We start from the raw sequence: 23,669 nt of genomic DNA, 5'->3' as shown, positions 1-23,669 counted from the left end.
AAAAACAAAAAAGGGCAAATGCATCTCGTCTATCTGTCCATTTTGTTTGTAAGATTTGATCCAATTGTGACAGAATTGTTTGTTGCGATGCAGTGAGTGTAATTAATTCAGCAGGTGTTTTATGACCTTTTAATGCGAGAAACAGGGGTTGTAAAAATTCTGTAGGAAGTTTCAAGTAGGGACGTAACCAATTGAGATTTCCTAAAATCTCTTGTAATTGATGTAATGTCGTGGGAGACTGTAAATTGAGATGAGGAGCGACAGGTTGGGCTGCAGCTTTAGTCATACGGAAACCTAGATATAAATAGGGTTCCTTTTCTTGAACCTTCTCTGAGGCAATTGTTAATCCTGAGGAGGCCAAGATAGAAATTAAAGTAGATTTCCAAGAAGGGGGAAGAGTTATCCCTGCAATTAGTATATCATCCATATAATGATATACCAAAAGTTGAGGGAAATAGGCACGAAATGGTTGCAAGGCTTGATGAACATAGTATTGACAAATAGTGGGTGAATTTAACATTCCCTGGGGCAAAACTTTCCAACAATACCTAGTAGTAGGGTGTGCATTATTGTAAACAGGTACAGTAAAAGCAAAGTATTTATAATCTTTTTCCTGGAGAGGAATTGAAAAAAAACAATCCTTCAGATCTATAATAGCTAATTGATAATCATAAGGAATCAAATTAGGATTTGGAATACCACATTGTAACGGGCCCATTGGTTCTAAAATCGCATTAATAGCTCGTAGGTCATGTAAAAATCTCCATTTTCCGGATTTTTTCTTGATCACAAATACCGGAGTATTATATGGAGAATTGGTAGGCTCAATGTGATTTAATTGTAATTGTTCTTCCACCAATTGATGTAAAATCAACAGTTTTTCTCTGGTAATCGGCCACTGCTCTACCCAAACAGGTTTGTCAGTTTTCCATTCCAAAGGAAGAGAAAAAGACATATTTATGAACTGTTAATCAGGTAGGATCAATGATGCATCTAATTGTTCCAAAAGGTCACGACCCCATAAATTAAAGGGTACTTGTAAAATACAGGGCTTAATATGTCCTAGAACCTTGGTATCGTTAGGATATGTAATAGATAACCATTGAGAACTTTGGGAGGCTGACTGAGTTCCCCCTATTCCTGTCACATGTGAAGTATCTTCAATGGGCCATTCCACAGGCCATTGTTTATAAGCTATGACAGAAACATCCGCCCCGGTATCTAATATACCAACAAAGGGCTTTTGTTGCAATAAAAATTGAGCAGTGGGTCGTGCATTAGAAACCGGTTTTAAAACTGCACTTACCTGTCGCGTAGATCCAAAGCCCCCTGTACGAGAGACAGTAGAAGGAATAGGTGCTGTAAAATATGGTAAAATAATTAATTGTGCCCACGAGTCCCCGGGAGAAATTGTTAAAGGTGATGAGGACCATACTTGAATTTTAACAATGCCTGTGTAATCAGCATCAATAACTCCAGGGATAACATGAATACCTGCCTTCGATGCAGAGGAGCGAGGTAATACTAAACCTACAGTAGCCGCTGGAATGGGTCCTTTAAAGGTAGTATTATATACCAAAACTTCATGAGGTAAGATGGCAGTTTTACATTCCGCTGCAATAAGGTCAATTCCTGCACTACCTTGTGTAGCAGTAGTACTATGAGCAAAAGACCCTTGCACTCCCTTTGGACCGAGGTTAGGAGTTAACCCGGAGCAAAGTTTTTTGGGGGTGGCGGTGTGGAATTAATTGGATTAGAGCGACATTGATTGGCCCAATGATATCCTTTTTGACATCGAGGACATTTTCGAGAAGGTCGAGAAGGTCCTTTTGCAAAGTTGGCACCCCCTCCTGGGGCTCTACACTGAGCTCGAAAATGTCCTGGTTTCTTACAATTAAAACACGTCCCCTGTGGCTTATTACCTTTTTGTATAGCTCCTGCTAACAAATTCATAGAATAACCATGAGTCCCCACATCTGCACATGCGCTCAATAAATCTGCTAAAGTAATTCCTGGGCGATGAGCTACAGTCTGCAATGCCTTTTTGCAATCTGAATTTGCATTTTCTTGGGCTAATTTAATCAATAACTCTGTTTGCGCATCAAGATTATCAATTTGCCTAGTTACAGCTTCCTGCAATCGATTAACAAATTGAAGGTAAGATTCGGTTGCACCCTGTTTAATTGATGCAAAAGATTTTGTTGGTTTATTCCCTTCTGGTGTTCTTTTAAATGCTCGCAAGATACAAGTGCCTATGGCTTGAAAACAGGTATCGTTTTGTTGAATTTGCATATCAAGGGTTGAAAATGGTCCCGATCCATAAATTTGATCAGGCACCAAATTAGTCCCAGTGATAAGTTGTGCTGCTTGCTTATATTCATTATCCCACACTACATATTGCGCAGGAGTTAACAGCATACGGAAAAGGTCTTTCCAATCTTTTGGAGTCATTAAGTAACCGTTACTAATCCCTTCTATCATGCCTTGAACAAATGAACTTTTTAAACCTGATTCTACGATAGCTCTACGTAATTCTCTCAAAACTTGATAAGGTAGAGCAGTCCATTCTGCATGATGTGTTTCGTTCCCTGCCTCTATTGTTGTAGTTCTAGTAACTGGGTATAAATTAGGATTAGGTTCCGAATTATCCCATAGATCATCGTTCCAAATGAATTCACCATTTTTTCGTGCTTGCTGTATACCTAATTGAATTAAACTAGGTCGTTCTACGCTCTTTGGTGTTTTGGTAATAATAACGCTATCATTAGCGTTGTTGTTTTGGATATTTTCAATTGGTTTATTAGGGGTAGTAGTAGTAAAGTCAGGAGTTTTGTTTTGCTCTTCCCTTCCCATATCGGTGGCCAGCCGACAAGAAGGAGGAGAAGGTGTAGGTCCAAGAGTCGCGGGAGGTAAAAGAGACCAGGTCTTGCCTGGCAATTTGTTGGATATATTTTCGTTAGTAATGCCTGTCAATCCAGAAGAGAGAATTACTATAGTAGAATATATCTCTCTCCAAGTCAATAATATAGGAGTCGAAACTCTAGGCTCTAAACGAAACTGCTGCCCTATCTTTTCCCATGTTTGAGGATCGAATGATCCCTTCTCTGGATACCAGGGACATTGACAAACTATTTCCTCAATTAAACGCTCTATATCTTTAAGAGTTATTGGATTTCGGGAGGAACCATATCTTTGCGTTATAGTATATAGCTCCTGTGCATGTTGTTTATGTGATGATGTTAAATTTCCCCCCATACTTACAGTGTTCCGTAGAAGGAATGGCGCGCTGACTGTTCCAGTCGTAGTAAGTACGTCACGTTTTCACCGATCACGTCGGGGTCACCAGATGTTGCAAAATAACTCTCCTCTCGTGTGTCTGGGCAAAAAACTCTTTATTTGGGAGTCAATCCCCTTCTTATATACTCTATGAATATTCATGGATATTACATGTATTATCATTACTATTGGTTACATTTTGCTTACACAACCATGATCATGCATTGCTTACAAGAACAACTCTACATGAACAGCTCGTGAACCTGCTCAGGAATGTACAAACATCACCTGCTATTCTGCTACTTTCTCAGGAAAGAACAAAAACATCACATGCTAGATTCTCAGGAATATACAAAACATCATCTGCTGCCTGTATCCAAATACATTCTATCTACAGATATCTTCTTGCAGAATGTTTAGTAAAAGGCCATGTGTTTTAATCATCCTAGTGCACAAGACGAACTATTTAAGAGTGCTCACTTCTATTTCCGTAATAAAAGAGCTCTATTTATATGAATTCGGCAGATATAAGCCGCTTATAGCGAGAACAGCACTTCAAAAGCAGAGCAATGTTCCTGCTGCCTTTAATAAAGATACTTTTAAACCATGCTTTAGGAGTTCAGCAGGCCTTGTAATTAAAAACAATTAAAACAAACATTTCAATGCAACAGAATTAATCTAAGGTTCTGTAGTTGCAATAATTCTAAAAATACATTTACCTATTTAAAAAGGATAGAAGGTTTCATGTGTAAGTGTGGAAATGATACTGAATTTCATCACACGTGATTTTAGGAATTGAAACATTGGAGAAAAGCAGAAGATTAATGTGAAAAGTTCCTTTCTGTGGCTCAATAAGCCGTGGCTGACAGAAAGCGAGCACAGCTTCAACTCCCTTCCGACCGTGCTGTTAAAAGTTCAGTGCCCTTTGGCTGGCAAGTGATGTCTGCTGGTCATCTGGTGGGCCACTTGGCATCCACTGTGACCATACCCATTACATTACATTACAGGACACGTAAACCCCGCACATGCCTCATGAGTTCAGTGTAGCTTACATGTCAAAAAGACAGGGCATTCCCACGACTATTACATCACTAAGATCATAATATGTTGAAATGGTTCTAGGTCAGTTCCCACCCACCAATTCCCATCTGGACAATTCCCACCCATAACCCAAAAAATGCAAAACACACTAGGACAAATAATCTTCCTCCCTTTTCTCTTCCACATCATTTGGGGGGGCCAGTTACCCCTTTCTGACTTCATGTGCAACTTTCTTAAATTAATCCCCTTATTTTCTTACTTTTGCTACTCTCTCTTGCCTATCTATATGTTACTACTACTACTACTACTATTTAGCATTTCTATAGCGCTACAAGGCGTACGCAGCGCTGCACAAACATAGAAGAAAGACAGTCCCTGCTCAGAGAGCTTACAATCTAATAGACAAAAAATAAATAAAGTAAGCAAATCAAATCAATTAATGTGTACAGGAAGGAGGAGAGGAGGGTAGGTGGAGGCGAGTGGTTACGAGTCAGAAGCAATGTTAAAGAGGTGGGCTTTCAGTCTAGATTTAAAGGTGGCCAAGGATGGGGCAAGACGAAAGACAGTCCCTGCTCAAAGAGCTTACAATCTAATAGACAAAAAATAAATAAAGTAAGCAAATCAAATCAATTAATGTGTACAGGAAGGAGGAGGGTAGGTGGAGGCGAGTGGTTACGAGTCAAAAGCAATGTTAAAGAGGTGGGCTTTCAGTCTAGATTTAAAGGTGGCCAAGGATGGGGCAAGACGTAGGGGCTCAGGAAGTTTATTCCAGGCGTAGGGTGCAGCGAGACAGAAGGCGCGAAGTCTGGAGTTGGCAGTAGTGGAGAAGGGAACAGATAAGAAGGATTTATCCATGGAGCGGAGTGCACGGGAAGGACGAGTGTGGAGAGATACTGGGGAGCAGCAGAGTGAGTACATTTATAGGTTAGTAGAAGAAGTTTGAACAGGATGCGAAAACGGATAGGGAGCCAGTGAAGGGTCTTGAGGAGAGGGGTAGTATGAGTAAAGCGACCCTGGCGGAAGATGAGACGGGCAGCAGAGTTTTGAACCGACTGGAGAGGGGAGAGGTGACTAAGTGGGAGGCCAGCAAGAAGCAGATTGCAGTAGTCTAAACGAGAGGTGACAAGGGTGTGGATGAGGGTTTTGGTAGAGTGCTCGGAAAGAAAGGGGCGGATTTTACGGATGTTGTAAAGAAAGAAACGACAGGTCTTGGCAATCTGCTGGATATAAGCAGAGAAGGAGAGAGAAGAGTCAAAGATGACCCCAAGGTTTCGAGCTGAGGAGACAGGGAGAATGAGAGAGCCATCAACAGAAATAGAAAATGGGGGGAGTGGGGAGGTGGGTTTGCTTATACCCTATGCTGTCTATTAACATGTTTTATTGCATATTGTGTTGATATTGTAACGTAGCGCACTGTGCCATAGTTTGTACTGTTATGGGAATATTTTTACTGCTGTAATTGTCTTATTCTTGTTGTACACTGCCTTGAGTGAATTCCTTCAAAAAGGCAGTAAATAAATCCTAATTGTGAGCTTGAGAGATTGTGTGAGACTCAGTGGCGTTCCTGGGGGGGGCAGTGGGTGCGGTCCGCCCCGGGTGCACGCCGCTGGGGGGGGGGGTGCCGGGGCAGAGGGAGCATGGAACGAACGAAGGACAGGCGCGCGCGCGGCACCCCCCCCCCCCCTCAGCGGCGTGCACCCGGGGGGGTGTCCTTTCGCCGGGGGGGGGGGTCGCGCTGCATCCGGGGGGGTGTGGCGCATCGGTGATCCGCCCCGGGTGTCAGTCCCCCTAGGAACGCCACTGGTGAGACTGAGCAGTGGGACCATAAAGATATTAAAATAGATCGGAGCCAGTGTGGAGCCCTAGAAGACACCACAAGGAAGAGAACAGGCTGGTATTGCAAGTCCTGCCACAGGGCAATGTTACTCCAACGCTAAATATGAGTTAAACCAATCGAAGACAATAACAATGATACCAATATCTTGCAGATTACATGGAAGAAAATCTAAGTGGGGCCTCATCAGTGATTTGTACAAGGGCACTAACACCTCCTTCTTCTGGTTATGCCTCTCGCTATACAGCCTAGCGTCCTTCTAGCTTTGGCTACCGCCTTGATACATGGTTTTAGGGACAGGGAGAGCTGTGGAGTGGATGCAGAGTTATCAGAACGCGGGGGGGGGGGGGGGTCGGAGGAGTTCTAGAGGCAGGAAAAGTTATGGAGTGGAAACTGGAGTTGTAGGAACGGGGGGGGGGGGGGGGGTCAGAGTTATTTATTTATTTATTGCATTTGTATCCCACATTTTCCCACCTATTTGCAGGCTCAATGTGGCTTACAATACATCATGAATGGTGACAACATGAGAAAATACATTTAGTGTTACAGAAGGATCGTGGGAACATGATAAAAAAACATAATATTAGTTTAGCAAGTAAAAGTTGTAAGACATTTCTGGATATATGTATAGGAGTGCACATTTATTGATCTTTGTGGTATGCTTTGTTGAATAGATGGGAACAGGGGGAGCAGTGAGGTGGGTACCTGTATTATATGTTGATAATGTCTAACAGTGAGAGACTGAGCTAGGCCTGGCTTTACTTCCACTGAATGTGTAGCCTTGTGGTTTCTCTACCAAGCCTTCTGTTTTAACTTAATTTAGTAACTGATAGACTACTGAGTCAAGCAGTTATCTTTTAAAGAGGTGTACAGTAGTGTTAAGATAACCCATACTGAATCAGACCAAGGTCCATTGAGTCCAATACCCAGTCTCTAACAGTGACCAGTCTAGGTTGGAAGCACCCAGCAGATCCCCAAAAAAGGAGCTCCACATTTCCCAGCTGACTTCCAGGACTGAACAATGACATAAGTACATAAGTATTGCCATACTGGGAAAGACCAAAGGTCTATCGAGCCCAGCATCCTGTTTCCAGCAGTGGCCAACCCAGGTCACAAGATCCCAAAAATGTACAAAACATTTTATACTGCTTATCCCAGAAATAGTGGATTTTCCCCAAGTCCATTTAATAACGGTCTATGGACTTTTTCTTTAGGAAGCCGTCCAAACCTTTTTTAAACTCCGCTAAGCTAACCGCCTTTACCACATTCTCTGGTCACGAATTCCAAGTCTACCTGCCTAGTGTGGCTTCCTTAGGGCACAATTACACATGGTCCAGCAATCATAGGGACAGAAGCTCCTACAGAATAAGGTAGTGGGGGGGGGGGGGGGAGGGGAGGGGGTTGGGGAAGACATGGAAGGTTGCATCAGAGAAGATTAGTCACTGTGCTGTGTGGGAATCAGGTGAGCTCGTTCCCCAGAAATGGGTATGTGACTGTTACAAAGAGGGGAGACCAGGGGCCTCTGGGCAGCCCTTGACATCTAACATTTTTTGCTCTTACTTTGCCTGGCATTTTCTGAAATGTAAACCCAGTCGGTCCAGAGGGCGGCTACAAAATTAGTAACGGTCTTGAACGGAAAAATTATAGGGACAGGCTTATGAACCTCAACATGTATACGCTGGAAGAGAGGAGGGAGAGAGGAGACATGATAGAAACGTTTAAATATCTCAAAGGCATTTATGTACAGGAAGAGAGCCTTTTCCAAATGAAGGAGAGCTCTGGAATGAGGGGGCATACGACAAAACAGTGGCATTCCTAGCCTGGATGGCACCCGGGGCGGATCGCCGATGCGCCCCCCCCCCCCGGGTGCAGCGTGCCCCCCCCCCCCCGCCTGCGAAATGACACCTTCCCCCCCCCCCCGGCGAAATGACACCCCCCGGGTGCACACCGCTGGGGGGGGGTGCCGCGGCGAGCGCCTATGGGCTCCGACTTCGCTAATTTCGCTCATTCGATGCAGCTCCCTCTGCCCCGGAACAGGAAGTAACCTGTTCCGGGGCAGAGGGAGCTGCAGCGAACGAACGAAGTTAGCGAAGTCGGAGCCCACAGGCGCGCGCCGCAGCACCCCCCAGTGGCGTGCACCCGGGGCGGACCGCCCCCCCCCCCCCTTGGTACGCCACCGTGACAAAGTTAAGAGGGAATAGGCTTAGGAGTAACCTAAGGAAGTATTATTTCACAGAAAGGGTGGTGGAGGCGTGGAATGGCCTCCCGGTGGAGGTGGTGGAGTCAAGGACTGTTCCAGAATTTAAAAAGGCATGGGATAAGCATGTGGGATCGCTTAGGAACAGGAAGAATTAGGGGTTACAGAGGATGGGCAGACTGGATGGGTCATGTGGCCTTTATCTGCCGTCATGTTTCTATGTTTCTATTATTGTCTTAAACTAGAACCCTGTATTTTCACCGTAAAGTTGTTGAATATTCTGATGACTATTGTACTGTGTCCAATACTGAGGGAACAGGCAACAGCCACAGCTGACGGTTCATTCAAGAAGACAGTGTGAGAAATTGCTTTTCAGGCTACTTCAAGGTTTCTACTTTTTAATTCAAAGAAGACGATATTGAAAAGGGAACAGACAAAGCTGTAGCAAAGGTAAATAGTGGTTGCAAGAATCTAAATTGGTTTAGAAATTCAAATACATTTCCATTACGATGGTATGAATGTGTGATGTTATGAGACAATACAGTCTTAGAAATAGAGCATGTACTTTCATGGTATTCCACAGCAAAGGTGTTTTAAAATAATAATATTTGTTTGATTGCTTTAGCTGCGAAATATCACACCGTGACCATTATGTTACCCAATGGAAAGTGAAGTCTGAAGCAACGATTTCATTCTTATCAGCTGCAACATTCAAATCCCCGCTGGCTGGCTGCCACTGCTGAGGCTCTCCGTTTCCATCCACGGCCGCACCCTGAGCACGCTGCCTGGTGGGGGGGGAGAGAGAGTTTGCAGAGACTGCCCAGGTCAGGAAACCAGGGATTAAATCAGCAAATCTGCCATAAACTAACTTTGAGGCCCTTTTACTAAGGCGTGCTGGAAAACGGCCTGCGGTAGTGTAGACGTGTGTTTTGGGCGCGCGCAGAATCATTTTTCAGCACACCTGCAAAAAAATGCCTTTCTTTATTTTTGCCGAAAATGGACGTGCGGCAAAATGAAAAATTGCCGCGTGTCCATTTTGGGTCTGAGATCTTACCGCCAGCCATTGACCTAGCGTTGAAGTCTCACGCGGTAACCAGGCGGTAATGGTCTACATGCATAAAATGCCACTTGGCGCATGCCCATTATGCGCGTCCAAAAATATCGGATGCTCACCAAAAATGAAATTTAGTGCAAGACCCGCATGGTAGCCAGGGACCCGCGTGGTAGCCATTTTGGCATGTGTTGGGAGCACATAGATGCTTACACGGCTTAGTAAAAGGGGCCCCTTTGTGTGCTATTGCATCTGCTTGGGAGATAAAGGAGTGTTTGGGGGAGGGGATGTGTCTAATGTGGACTTGGTTCCACAGGTATGTTCTTAACCCCATTCACACATCCCAGTACTGCTTAAAAAAGTGCATAGCAGTAACCGGCAGAGATAAAGGTTATCCCCCTAAGTCTATAATCTGGTGAGGGTCGATATTCAAAGAGATTTAACTGACCAGGAGAAGCTACTGGCTGGATAAATTGGGTTCCTGAAGAAGGGGTGTATTCAGAAGCGGAGTTAGGTTGACGGCGCGGGGGGAGCGAAAGCGGGCTTCCGCCGGCACACATTTTGAGTGAAACACGACGAGAAAAAAAATAAGTGCCGATACTGGCAGAACTCCGTTTGGGGGAGTGGCTGCTCCCCTGTCGCCCCACCTAGCTACACTACTGGGTGAATTCTCCGAAAGGGAGTTCTGTAGAATCTCACTGCTCCATGGACATTTTGCATGTTCTAGGTAAGTGGCTTAATTCATTTTTGGACTGCATTATGTGGCAGCCCATTTGATTTGAACTCCGAGGACTATAAGGTTATTTTTAATTGTTGGTATGCTTAACACATTGCACATACAAGTTTTGTAACACACGAGGAGTCTTGTGATAGTGTGGAGCTGGGTAGACCTTCAAGATTAAGGATCTTGGCTGTTGAGTGAGGTGAGCATTGTGGTGTTGGGCGTACTGCACCTATGATATGACTCAGACCACATACCGAGGGCTTCTCAACATACACCAAAAATTATTGATAACAAATATATAAAATTTAAAAAAATAATAATTTTGTTCCTTACGTCCTCAATGTTGTGATACCCTGGGGAATTCTTATTATTTGTAGTACCTGAGGAAATTCAGAAGAAACCCACCTGGGTGGAGAACTCTGAAATCCCACAAAATGTAGTCGAAACAAAAGAAGAATTGGAAATGGACCACAGACTCCAGAAATGAGGAAAGCAAACTTGACCAATGTTTACTAAAGTTTCGCTCAAGTTATCTGTAGCAAGACCCATTTTATTCCTATGGGCCCTGCAGCAGATAACTCGAGCTAAGCTTTAGTAAACAAGCTGCTTGGTGCTTTAAGAAGATTTATTGATCATAGACTTGACAAAACTGTGTTTCGGCCTGCGGCCTGCTTCAGGAGTCTTTTGATCATGAATAGGTTACAAAATCTTCAATATCGTGTCTTTTCAATCTTGTAGCACAAAGGATGGGTCTTGAAAAAGGACCTATAGAATGATGTTGCAAAAGGTTGAAGATATTGGCGTCTTCTAATCGTATGGCTTGAAAACCGAGTGAAAATACCTGCGGAAATAACAGCTGCCTTCATCATGAAACGATTAAAAAAATAACAGTAAACAATTCAAAAACTGACAGTAATAAGATAAATGCAAAAAGAGAAAACTAAGAAAAGTAGAAAATAAAAAATGAAAAAGAAAAAACCACAAAAAACAAGCAGATAAAAGGTAAAATCAAAAAAAGACGACACAAAAATAATGATAAAACTTATGAATTTATTAAGGTGATATGACTCAATACAGCTGTGTTGAGTCATATCTCTGAAACACAGCTGTGTCGAGTCATATCACCTTAATAAATTCATAAGTTTTATCATTATTTTTGTGTCTTTTTTTGATTTTACCTTTTATCTGCTTGTTTTTTTGTTTTTTGTGGTTTTTTATTTTTCATTTTTTGTTTTCTCTTTTTGCATTTTTTCTTTTTTTGCGTCATCTTCGCTGTTTTTGATTACTGGTTGTTTTTTGCGGAGACTGGTTTCTTCTGTGTTTTGGATAGTAATAAGATAAACCCATAAAAGTCCAATGTACATAAATCTCCATAATACTCCACGTAGAGGTAAAATGTAAAGGGCTTATCCCAAACAAGAAAGGAAAAAAAGATTTATCCCAAACAAACCTCACCGATCATTATCAGCAGACTAAAAAAAAAAGAGAATAGTTAAAACCTATTAACCCCAACTCTAATTTCATATATGTGGGGGTAATTCTATAGCAGGGCGTTAGGTGTGAGAACGTATGCTAGTTATAGAGCTGCTTTAATGCTTGTACCTAAATTGTATTTATTATTTATTTATTAGGATTTATTTACCGCCTTTTTGAAGGAATTCACTCAAGGCGGTGTACAGTAAGAATAGATCAAACATGAGCAATAGACAATTACAGCAGTAAAAATATTCGAACAACAATACAAAGTATGGCATGGTATACTACTTACAATGACAACACAATACGTAATAGAACATTATAGTTGGTAGTGAAGGGTAAGGCAAAGTTGTAACATATAGATGAGTAAGAAAGTAGGAAGAATTAGAAAGTAAGGTGATTGATTTGAAGAAAGTTGCACGTGAGGTCGGAGAGATGGTTAAATATTATCTCAGATAGGGTAGGAGTGGATAAACATGTCCCGCTGCAGTATGTGCAGCCCGAGTCAATCCTTGTGTGTGAGTGAGACTAACAAGTTAGTTACTTCTTCCATTAAAGGCTTGGTTGAAGAGCCAAGCTTTCACCTGCTTCCTGAAGTAGAGGTAGTCTTGTGTTAAGCGGAGCATTTCAGGCAGTGCGTTCCAGAGAGTGGGGGCTACTCCAGAGAAGGCTCGCTTGCGGGTATCACATCGTGCCAGAAATAGGTTCATTACTTTTTTAGGGTCCCTTTTACTAAGCCGCGTAGGCGCCTACGTGTGCCCAATGTGCACCAAATTGGAGTTACCGCCCAGTTACCACGTGGTCCTTGCAGTAATTTCAATTTTGGCGCGTGTCGGAAAATTATTATGTATTTTCTGACGCACGGCAGCTACATGTGTCAAGTGGAATCTGACGTGCGTAGACCATTAACACACAGTTACCGCGTGAGGCCAAAACACGCGGCTATACTACCACAGGCCATTTTCAGCGCACCTTAGTAAAAGGACCCCTTAGTATTCTATACGTTACAGGGGTAATTCTATAATGGGGCACCAAAGTTAGGTGCAGGATATACCACGCTGAGCACTAATTCTATAATGGCATCTAGGCCCCAAGTTTCCATTACAGCTATTTGTCTTTAATTAGGCACGCTCACGGACACTATGCCAATAGCAGGTGTAAATAGTTAACTACATAAGTATTGCCATACTGGGAAACAGGGGCGTAGCCAGACAACAAATTTTGGGTGGGCCTAGGTAAAAAGTGGGTGGGCACCAAGTGTTCTCCCCCCTCCCAACCACCACCAAAAAAAATATTTCAGCTGGCGGGAAAATGCTTCTTTCCACCTCGGCAGTCTGCAGTAGGCATGTGCTGAAAACGGAATGTGCGCAGGTGCCAGTATCGTGGAGAGGTGCGTTTTTGTTACCATCAGGGGGAAGTCTTCAACTGGCCGAGCTTGAGATCCCCATCAGCTACCGCTAAATGTGTGCTACTGTTGGGTGGGCCTGAGCACTAAATGGGTGGGCCCACCTGTGGCTACGCCACTGCTGGGAAAGACCAAAGGTCCATCAAGCCCAGCATCCTGTTTCCAACAGTGGCCAATCCAGGTCACAAATACCCGGTAAGATCCCAAAAAGTACAAAACATTTTATACTGCCTATCCCAGAAATAGTGGATTTTCCCCAAGTCCATTTAATAATGGTCTATGGACTTTTCCTTTAGGAAGCCTTCCAAACCTTTTTTAAACTCTGCTAAGCTAACCGCTTTTACCACATTCTCTGGCAACGAATTCCAGAGTTTAATTACACGTTGAGTGAAGAAAAAATTTCTCAGATTACTACATTGTAGCTTCATTGCATGCCCCCTAGTCCTAGTATTTTTGGAAAGCGTGAACAGACGCTTCACATCTACCCGTTCAACTCCACTCATTATTTTATAGACCTCTATCATATCTCACCTCAGCCGCCTTTTCTCCAAGCTGAAGAGCCCTAGCCGCTTTAGCCATTCCTCATAGGGAAGTCGTCCCATCCCCTTTGTCATTTTCGTCGCCCTTCTCTGCACCTTTTCTAATTCCACTATATCTTTATTGAGATGCAGCGACCAGAATTGAACACAATATTTGAGGTGTGGTCGCACCATGGAGCGATACAAAGGCATTATAACATCCTCATTTTTGTTTTCCATTCCTTTCCTAATAATACCTAACATTCTGTTTGCTTTCTTAGCCGCAGCAGCACACGAGCAGAAGGTTTCAACATATCATCAACGACGACACCTAGATCCCTTTCTTGGTCCGTGACTCCTAACGTGGAACCTTGCATGACATAGCTATATTCGGGTTCCTCTTTCCCACATGCATCACTTTGCACTTGCTCACATTAAACGTCATCTGCCATTTAGACGCCTAGTCTCCTAGTCTCGTAAGGTCCACTTGTAATTTTTCACAATCCTCCTGCGATTTAACGACTTTGAATAACTTTGTGTCATCAGCAAATTTAATTACCTCATTAGTTACTCCCATCTCTAGGTCATTTATAAAAATGTTAAAAAGCAGCGGTCCCAGCACAGAGCCCTGGGGAATGTAGGGTGAAAATAAGTAATTAGGCCAAGACCAGCTTAGGCTAGATCACAGGGAAATACCCCTACAGGAACCCCACTAACTACCCTTCTCCATTGAGAATATTGACCATTTAACTCTACTCTCTGTTTTCTATCTTTTAACCAGTTTTTAATCCACAATAGAACACTACCTCATATCCCATGACTCTCCAATTTCCTCTGGAGTCTTTCATGAGGTGCTTTGTCAAACGCCTTCTGAAAATCCAGATACACAATATCAACTGGCTCCCCTTTTTCCACATGTTTGTTCACCCCTTCAAAGAAATGTAGTAGATTGGTGAGGCAAGATTTCCCTTCACTAAATCCATGTTGACTTTGACTCATTAATCCATGCTTTTGAATATGCTCTGTAATTTTGTTCTTAATAATAGTCTCTACCAATATAGGAGGTAGTCATCCCCTTCTCCGTTGTCTTCTAGGGATAAGAAAGTTTTGAGAACAGGACAAGAAAAGAATGAAAAATTAGCTGAGGAAATGTGTGCGGACATACCCAGAGTCGAGTGGCTCTTGATGGCTTCTGTTTACTGTTCAATGTGACCTTATTCCTGTTCTTTACTAATCCTTTTGCAAGGTTTAAAATATTAGACAGCAAAGATTGTGTAAAAACCTCTAAGATTCTGTCTTGCTTAGATTGCAGAGACCTCTAGTGGCACCACTGAGGTACTGTATTGTGACTTTTGTTCCACTTACAGTTTCTATATTGGGAGAGGATTCTCTACAACGACAAAGAAGTGAGGCAAAGAAAACAAGGGTATCTAAAGCTCATTGTATAGGATCTTTAATATAGTCACAAAATCAACACATCCGGGTTTCCCCCGGAGCCACAACGCTTCAGCGCAGTACGAGTGTCTCTGTCTAGTACGGTAAACTAAAAGGCACTTTGATCAACTAAATGTAGGACCATATTCCACCAACATATGCTACAGGCTTGTTGACCCCTGAAGCAGGCTAATACGCCATAACGCGACCATTTTGGGTCCTTGATGTGTTGATTTTTGTGACTATATTATAGGTCCTATATACCGAACTTTGGATAGCCTCGGGGTTTTTTGCCACACTTTTTTTTTTTGTTGTCTACACATCCGTGAGGTTTGGACTTTCTCCTTTGTTTTGTTTTCCTTGGAGGATCCTCTACACCGGTGCTATAATGACAGGAGTAGACCTGACTTTTACCAAGCTTTGAATACCCTTGTATTCTTTGCCTCACTTCTTAGGAGTGGAGGAGTGGCCTAATGGTCAGTGCAGCGGGTTTTGATCCTGGCAACCTGGGTTTGATTCCCACTGCAGAACCTTGTGACCTTGGGCAACTCACTTAACCCTCCATTGCCCCAGGTACCGAAACTTAGATTGTGAGCCCTCTAGGGACAGAGAAAGTACCTGCATATAATGTGTACAGCGCTTTAGACATGATTAGTAGCAGTAGTAAAATTGAGCTGGCCTAAATAGTCCGCTCAAGAATGTTAGCTGTCTTTGGCTAGTTAAGCCATTGCACGTACCACAGGGAATAGAGGATTTATTTATTTATTGCATTTGTATCCCACATTTTCCCACCTTTTGCAGGCTCAATGTGGCTTACAATACATCACGAATGGTGGAAATATAATTAGGAAATAGACATTTAGTGTTACAGAAGAATCTTGGATAACATGATAATGATAAAACATGATAGTAATATAACAAGCAAATATTATAAGACAATTCTGAATATGTGTGGAGGAGTGGTATATGTTCACATTTGTTGATCTTTGTGGTATGCCTTATTAAAGAGATGGGTCTTCAGTAGTTTGCGGAAGTTGGTTAGTTCATAAATCGTTTTTAAGTTGCGCGGCAGTGCGTTCCATAACTGTGTGCTCAAGTAGGTAAAGTTTGACGCCTGCATTAGTTTGTATTTTAGGCCTTTGCAGTTAGGGAAGTGCAGATTGAGGAATGTGCGGGATGATCTTTTGGCATTCCTGGGTGGTAAGTCTATCAGGTCTGACATGTAGGCTGGTGCGTCTCCGTGAATGATTTTGTGAACTAGGGAGCATATTTTGAACGTGATGCGTTCTTTAAGTGGGAGCCAGTGTAGCTTTTCTGGTTTGTGAAAGGTGACAGGGGTTGTTTGGGCCTCTACATTTCACAGACAGTGTCCTCTTGTTAACTACACCAGCACACCCTGCTCTCTGCAGAGGAAGGAGTAGCAGGATGAAGAAGCCTTGCAGTAACAAGCCCTGATTGTGGAAAAGAGAAGAGGAAGGTACGGCATACGTCCCTGGGATCTGAGACAAGAAGGGCCAGGTTCCTCAAAAATAGTAGTAGAGGAGTGGCCTAGTGGTTAGAGTGGTGGACTTTGGTCCTGAGGAACTGAGTTCGATTCCCACTTCAGGCACAGGCAGCTCCTTGTGACTCTGGGCAAGTCACTTAACCCTCCATTGCCCCATGTAAGCCGCATTGAGCCTGCCATGAGTGGGAAAGCGCAGGGTACAAATGTAACAAAAATAAAATAGATACTATTGGAGATTCTTATGGAATGTTGCTACTATTGGAGATTCTACATGGAATGTTGCTACTATTGGAGATTCTACATGGAATGTTGCTACTATTAGAGATTCTACATGGAATGTTGCTGCTATTGGAGATTCTACATGGAATGTTGCTATTCCACTAGCAACATTCCATGTAGAAGCCTGCGCGGCCACATTGGTGTGACTCTGGGCAAGTCCCTTAACCCTCCATTGCCCCATGTAAGCCGCATTGAGCCTGCCATGAGTGGGAAAGCGCAGGGTACAAATGTAACAAAAATAAAATAGATACTATTGGAGATTCTACATGGAATGTTGCTACTATTGGAGATTCTACATGGAATGTTGCTATTCCACTAGCAACATTCCATGTAGAAGGCTGCGCAGGCTTCTGTTTCTGTGAGTCTGACGTCCTGCACGTACGTGCAGGACGTCAGACTCAGAGAAGCAGAAGCCTGCGCGGCCACATTGGTGATCTACAAGGGCCGACTTCTACATGGAATGTTGCGAGTGGAATAGCAACATTCCATGTAGAATCTATAGAAATCAAACAAAATAAAACATGGAAAAGAAAATAAGATGATACCTTTTTTATTGGACATAACAATACATTTCTTAATTAGCTTTCGAAGGTTGCCCTTCTTCCTCAGATCGGCAATAAGCAAATGTGCTAGCTGACAGTGTATATAAGTGAAAACATTCAAGCATTACTATGACAGTAAAATAGATACCATTGGAGATTCTACATGGAATGTTGCTACTATTGGAGATTCACATGGAATGTTGCTATTCCACTACGTGCAGGATGTCAGACTCACAGAAACAGAAGCCTGCGTGGCCACATTGGTGATCTGCAAGGGCCGACTTCTACATGGAATGTTGCTAGTGGAATAGCAACATTCCATGTAGAATCTCAAATAGTAGCAACAGTGGAGGAGTGGCTTAGTGGTTAGGGTGGTGGACTTTGGTCCTGAGGAACTGAGTTTGATTCCCAGTACAGGCAGCTCCTTGTGACTCTGGGCAAGTCACTTAACCCTCCATTGCCTACCGCATTGAGCCTGCCATGAGTGGGAAAGCACGGGGTACAAATGTAACAAAAAAAAATAAAGCAACTATGATCACATTGGAGTCCAATAAATCTAAAAAAAAAACCAAACTGCTGACCTGGACTGAATTATTGGAAGTTAGGGGAAGGGAAGAGGATGAGTGGGTTGTGGTACCAATGGCCTCCCCGTTTTACTGGTCCTGAACCCTAAATTCCCAGACAGTTAAACCTGCAATTTACAGTTGTATCTCCTTGAGGGTTTGCCCCCAGTTTTCCGCACAACAGAAAAATAGCCATGGGGGACGGTTCACTTCAGACGGGCATTTAACATAAACACCCAAAGGCATTGCCACATGTCCAATACCTGCACACACATTTTTCTCATTAAAAGAGAGAGAAGAAACACAACTTCCGTTCTGTATAAAAGTTATTTTTTTCTAATAAAAATTATAGAAGAGAGCGGTCATTAAAGAGACTGGAAATAACTTACGGCAATGCCAGCGTGACAGCTACTGGATATTTAGAGAGAATATTGACGCTCCTCGAAGCAAGCGTGATTGGATTTTTGAACCGGATTCACATTCTGCAGATCCTTTTACCAGTCAGTTGAGGAATCATGTAATTGTTTATGTGGCGGAGGGCTCGGAGTCTTGGCTGGTGAATTTAATTACAGCGCTTGTCAATAACTATTGACCTGCCTGGATCATTTAAAAGCTTTAGAAAACAGAGGACTGGGAACCGAAGAGTGATGAAGACTTCCCCAGTTCTTCATACCCCTGGCAATATCGGTGATGGATTAGAGTATCCTGAGGGAAACTAGTATGAGGGAGAACTGTCACGTTGGAAGATGGTTTTGATTAAGCAACGTACACAGTCACCTCTTGAAAATTCTTATGTTGATTCAGTGAAAGGTATTAGAGCCTTCAAAGAATCCACTAGCCATAGGATGGTCTCTGTTAACCAGGCATGGGCAGGATGTGAAATAATACAGAAAACTGTTTTCCACTGGGTAAGTGTCCATTTCATTAACTTAATGCAAGTTGATGCCACTTGGTCCAGAAATGGGATAGAAAGTTGTCAGGCCATGGAGTTCTGCCCTCTCTATCTGGGTATCTCTCCACACTCGTCCTTCCCTACACCTCTTCCCGTGCACTCCGCTCCAAGGATAAATCCTTCTTATCTGTTCCCTTCTCCACTACTGCCAACTCCAGACTTCGCGCCTTCTGTCTCGCTGCACCCTACGCCTGGAATATACTTCCTGAGCCCCTACGTCTTGCCCCATCCTTGCCCACCTTTAAATCTAGACTGAAAGCCCACCTCTTTAACATTGCTTTTGACTTACCCTCCTCTCCTCCTTCCTGTACACATTAATTGATTTGATTTGCTTACTTTATTTCTTGTCTATTAGATTGTAAGCTCTTTGAGCAGGGACTGTCTTTCGTCTTGCCCCATCCTTGGTCACCTTTAAATCTAGACTGAAAGCCCACCTCTTTAACATTGCTTTTGACTGGTAACCACTTGTATCCACTCGCCTGCAGCTACCCTCCTCTCTTCCTTCCCGTTCACATTAATTGATTTGATTTGCTTACTTTATTTTTTGTCTATTAGATTGTAAGCTCTTTGAGCAGGGACTGTCTTTCTTCTATGTTTGTGCAGCGCTGCGTACGCCTTGTAGTGCTATAGAAGTGATAAATAGTAGGTTAGTAGTCTCTTGTAACCAGAGCTAATAGTGTGATGTCATAATGCCTCAGTCCACCAATAAGAGCCAACCTCATCAGTGATGTCACAATGGCTTGATTGTCCTATACTTGGCTCACTTTTATTACATAGCTCTTTGAGCAGGGACTGTCTTTCTTCTATGTTTGTGCAGCGTTGCGTACGCCTTGTAGCGCTATAGAAATGCTAAATAGTAGTAGTAGTAGGGTTGCCTTATTTCTCTCTCATTTAGGAATGCTCTGTCTCTTAAATTGTGGACACTAAATTAAGGGCTGCTTTATTTCATTGCTTTTCATTTCCTTTCACTATTGATTTTTGTAAGATAGCTTCTTCTTTCTTATCAAGTATCATACTTGTATTTCAATTTTGGAAATTGTGAGTGGAGGCAGGGCCGTGCCAACGCGGTAAGCGCTGCAGGGGGGGGCGCCTGCCTTCAAGGGCGCCACGCCGTCGTGTTGTATTTAAAAAAAAAAAAAGAAAACCTTACTCCTCCGCTCCCCTCCATCTCCGATTCCCCGGCACTTTAAATTTACCTCGCTTCGCCTCCGACATCTGCGCAGCGTCAGTGAAAGCGCTGCCTGTCTGACGTCTCTCCACCAGCCTTCCCTTCGCTCGTTTGTTCCCTCTGTGTCCCGCCCTCAAGGAAATGATGTCAGAAGAAGGCGGGACACAGAGGGAACGAACAAGGGAAGGCTGGGCTGGTGGAGAGACATCAGACAGGCAGCGCTTTCACTGACGCTGCGCAGATGTCGGAGGGAAGTAAATTTAAAAGGCCGGGGGGGGGGGGGGTGCGTACACGCGCCAACTGATACTCTGCAGGGGGGCGCCAGAGACCCTAGGCACGGCCCTGTGGAGGAGTAGCCTAGTGGTTAGTGCAGCAGACTTTGATCCTGGAGAACTGGGTTCGATTCCCACTTCAGCTCCTTGTGACTCTAAGCAAGTCACTTAACCCTCCATTGCCCCAGGAACAAAATAAGTACCTGTTTTTATGTAAACCGCTTTGAATGTAGTTGCAAAATACCACAGAAAGGTGGTATATGAAGTCCCATTTCTCTTTCCCCTTAAATATAACATTTTTAAAAAGGCAACTCCTGTCCATTCCAAACTCTCGCCTAGTGTTCCCCCTCCCCATTCAAGTATCTCATAATTCAGCACAATTTGCGCATAACCCTCTGTTTTGCATCCAGAAAAATGTCTTCTTTATTCACACTCGTTTTCTGTGTCTTATGTGACAGAGAATGATTATCCGCCTACTAGGCTGTAGTGAAAATTGGCAATAGTGCACCCATACAGGGGTTGTTCCCGTGTGCTAAGGCCATTTTTTTTCTACAGCTGTATGTCACGGTCTTACTGTGGCTTCATTTGCTCCGATGGCGTCCTTCCGCACCCACACTCGCCCTCCTCCTAGGCCATGCATGCACACTGTGACCTACTAGATTGGGGTTAACGGCAGGACGTCAGGGGAGGGGCACACCTAGGTATCGTCAGAGCTGAGTGCTCTTAAGGGAAGCTCATTTCCACCTAGAGTGCCTTTGCAACAAGCCTGTCTTTTTCCTGGTTCCTGCCATGTCTGTCTGTCTTCCTGGTTCCTGTCAAGCCTGCTTTGTTCCTGGTTCCTGCCAAGCCTGCCTACTACACCCCTGAGTTCCAGCTGCACCCTAGCTCCCAAGTTCCAACTTTGCTAGTTCCAGCATTCCAGCCTTGCGAGCTCCTGTGTTGCCACCTTGCCAGGTCTCTGGTTCCAGTCCCACTTGGCTTTTGTACCTTGGTTTGTCTTCCATTCTTGGAACGCTCATAACCATACCCCTTTTTGGATGTGTGCACTAGAATTTAGGCACAGTGAGTCACAGTGTACCTGAATGTAACTGACCTTGAGCTACTACTGAAAAAGGTGTGAGCAAAATCTAAATAAATAAATAAATAAGATTCTGGAATCTTAAAGAGTGACAAGATTCCATGCAGAATCTCAAAGAGTAGCAACATTCCATGTAGAACCCCAGAGAATAGCAAGATTCTGGAATCCTAAAGAGTGACAAGATTCCATGCAGAATCTCAAACAGCAGCAACATTCCATGTAGAACCCCAGAGAATAGCAAGATTCTGGAATCCTAAAGAGTGACAAGATTCCATGCAGAATCTCAAACAGTAGCAACATTCCATATAGAACTCCAGAGAATAGCAAGATGCTGGAACCCTAAAGAGTGACAAGATTCCATTCAGAATCTCAAAGAGTAGTAACATTCCATGTAGAACCCCAAAGAATAGCAAGATTCTAGAGTGGAGGAGTGGCCTAGTGGTTAGAGCACAGGTTCAAATCCCACTGCTGCTCCTTGTGATCTTGGGCAAGTCACTTAACCCTCCATTGCCTCAGGTACAGGCTTAGATTGTGAGCCCTCCTGGGACAGAGAAATATCCACAGTACCTGAATGTAACTCACCTTGAGCTACTACTGAAAAAGGTGTGAGCAAAATCTAAATAAATAAATGAACATACACTTAGATTTAGGCACAATTGGCAGAAAGTGGGTAAAAGGCTGCCAGGAATGGTAATGTGTATACACAGACCCACCAAAGCAAGAACATTTTACAAGTGCCTTCAAAACTGGGACAATTTTTTTTATTCATGAAAGCCCCAACACAGGACATGTTTCGGTGATGGTCTGCCTGTGTCAAGGGTCATTAAAATGTCTAAAACCTCGAATTAAATATTGCAGACAGGTCTTTAGAAAGTAAAACCGAAGAGAAACTATTTGGATAAATATCTGCTCATATGTGGACATTGAATAACAACTTTCTTAGCAATGCCAATCCCACAGAAGATGCCGTTGCTTAGAGAAAGCCGCTGGGTCTTTCATGAATAAGGAACTTGTCCCAGTCTTGAAGGCCCTTGTGTGGTTTTCTTGCTGTGCTATACATATTCCTGCCAGTAGAGGGCAACAGTTTTATAAAATCCCATTTCCACTGTTAGTATGCTGTTTTGCCCTTCAAAATAGGCTTTGGAAATGGCTGTCCCTATTCTTTAGACCACATCTTTCCAAATGCTTACATAGTAACTGATATCTAATGACTTTCAATGAGGAAAAAAACAATCTCGGTAAAAAAAATATGAGATGAACCGTAGGAAATAATTGTTAGCATGTCTAGGGTTGTACTGCTTCCAGTAACTCAACCACAGTGGCCATGCGGAGAAACCTGGACTCAGTTCTCAAGGCAGTTCTTGGCGATGACCTGGTGGCAGCTTTCTCACCCATGGGGTGGGTGGAGCCAGAGCCATTGCTCAACTGCAGCACCTAGTGGCCAGATGTGAGTTTGGGTTTGTAGGGCTTCCAGAAGGACTGTCACAGCAATAACTAGGTAGCGTGTTGTGAAAATTAAATATGACCAAAACCGAGCTTCTCATTTTCCCCCCCAAACCCACCTCCCCGCTCCCCCCGTTTTCTATTTCTGTTGATGGCTCTCTCATTCTCCCTGTCTCCTCAGCTCGAAACCTTGGGGTCATCTTTGACTCTTCTCTCTCCTTCTCTGCTCATATCCAGCAGATTGCCAAGACCTGTCGTTTCTTTCTTTACAACATCCGTAAAATCCGCCCCTTTCTTTCCGAGCACTCTACCAAGACCCTCATCCACACCCTTGTCACCTCTCGTTTAGACTACTGCAATCTGCTTCTTGCTGGCCTCCCACTTAGTCACCTCTCCCCTCTCCAGTCGGTTCAAAACTCTGCTGCCCGTCTCGTCTTCCGCCAGGGTCGCTTTACTCATACTACCCCTCTCCTCAAGACCCTTCACTGGCTCCCTATCCGTTTTCGCATCCTGTTCAAACTTCTTCTACTAACCTATAAATGTACTCACTCTGCTGCTCCCCAGTATCTCTCCACATTCGTCCTTCCCTACACCCCTTCCCGTGCACTCCGCTCCATGGATAAATCCTTCTTATCTGTTCCCTTCTCCACTACTGCCAACTCCAGACTTCGCGCCTTCTGTCTCGCTGCACCCTACGTCTGGAATAAACTTCCTGAGCCCCTACGTCTTGCCCCATCCTTGGCCACCTTTAAATCTAGACTGAAAGCCCACCTCTTTAACATTGCTTTTGACTCGTAACCACTTGTAACCACTCGCCTCCACCTACCCTCCTCTCCTCCTTCCCATTCACATTAATTGATTTGATTTGCTTACTTTATTTATTTTTTGTCTATTAGATTGTAAACTCTTTGA

The sequence above is a fragment of the Microcaecilia unicolor genome, chromosome 10, assembly GCF_901765095.1.
Source record: "Microcaecilia unicolor chromosome 10, aMicUni1.1, whole genome shotgun sequence".
NCBI classification, from domain to species: domain Eukaryota; kingdom Metazoa; phylum Chordata; class Amphibia; order Gymnophiona; family Siphonopidae; genus Microcaecilia; species Microcaecilia unicolor.
The sequence above is the reverse complement of the archived record's forward strand: the minus strand, read 5'-3'. Positions refer to the sequence as shown.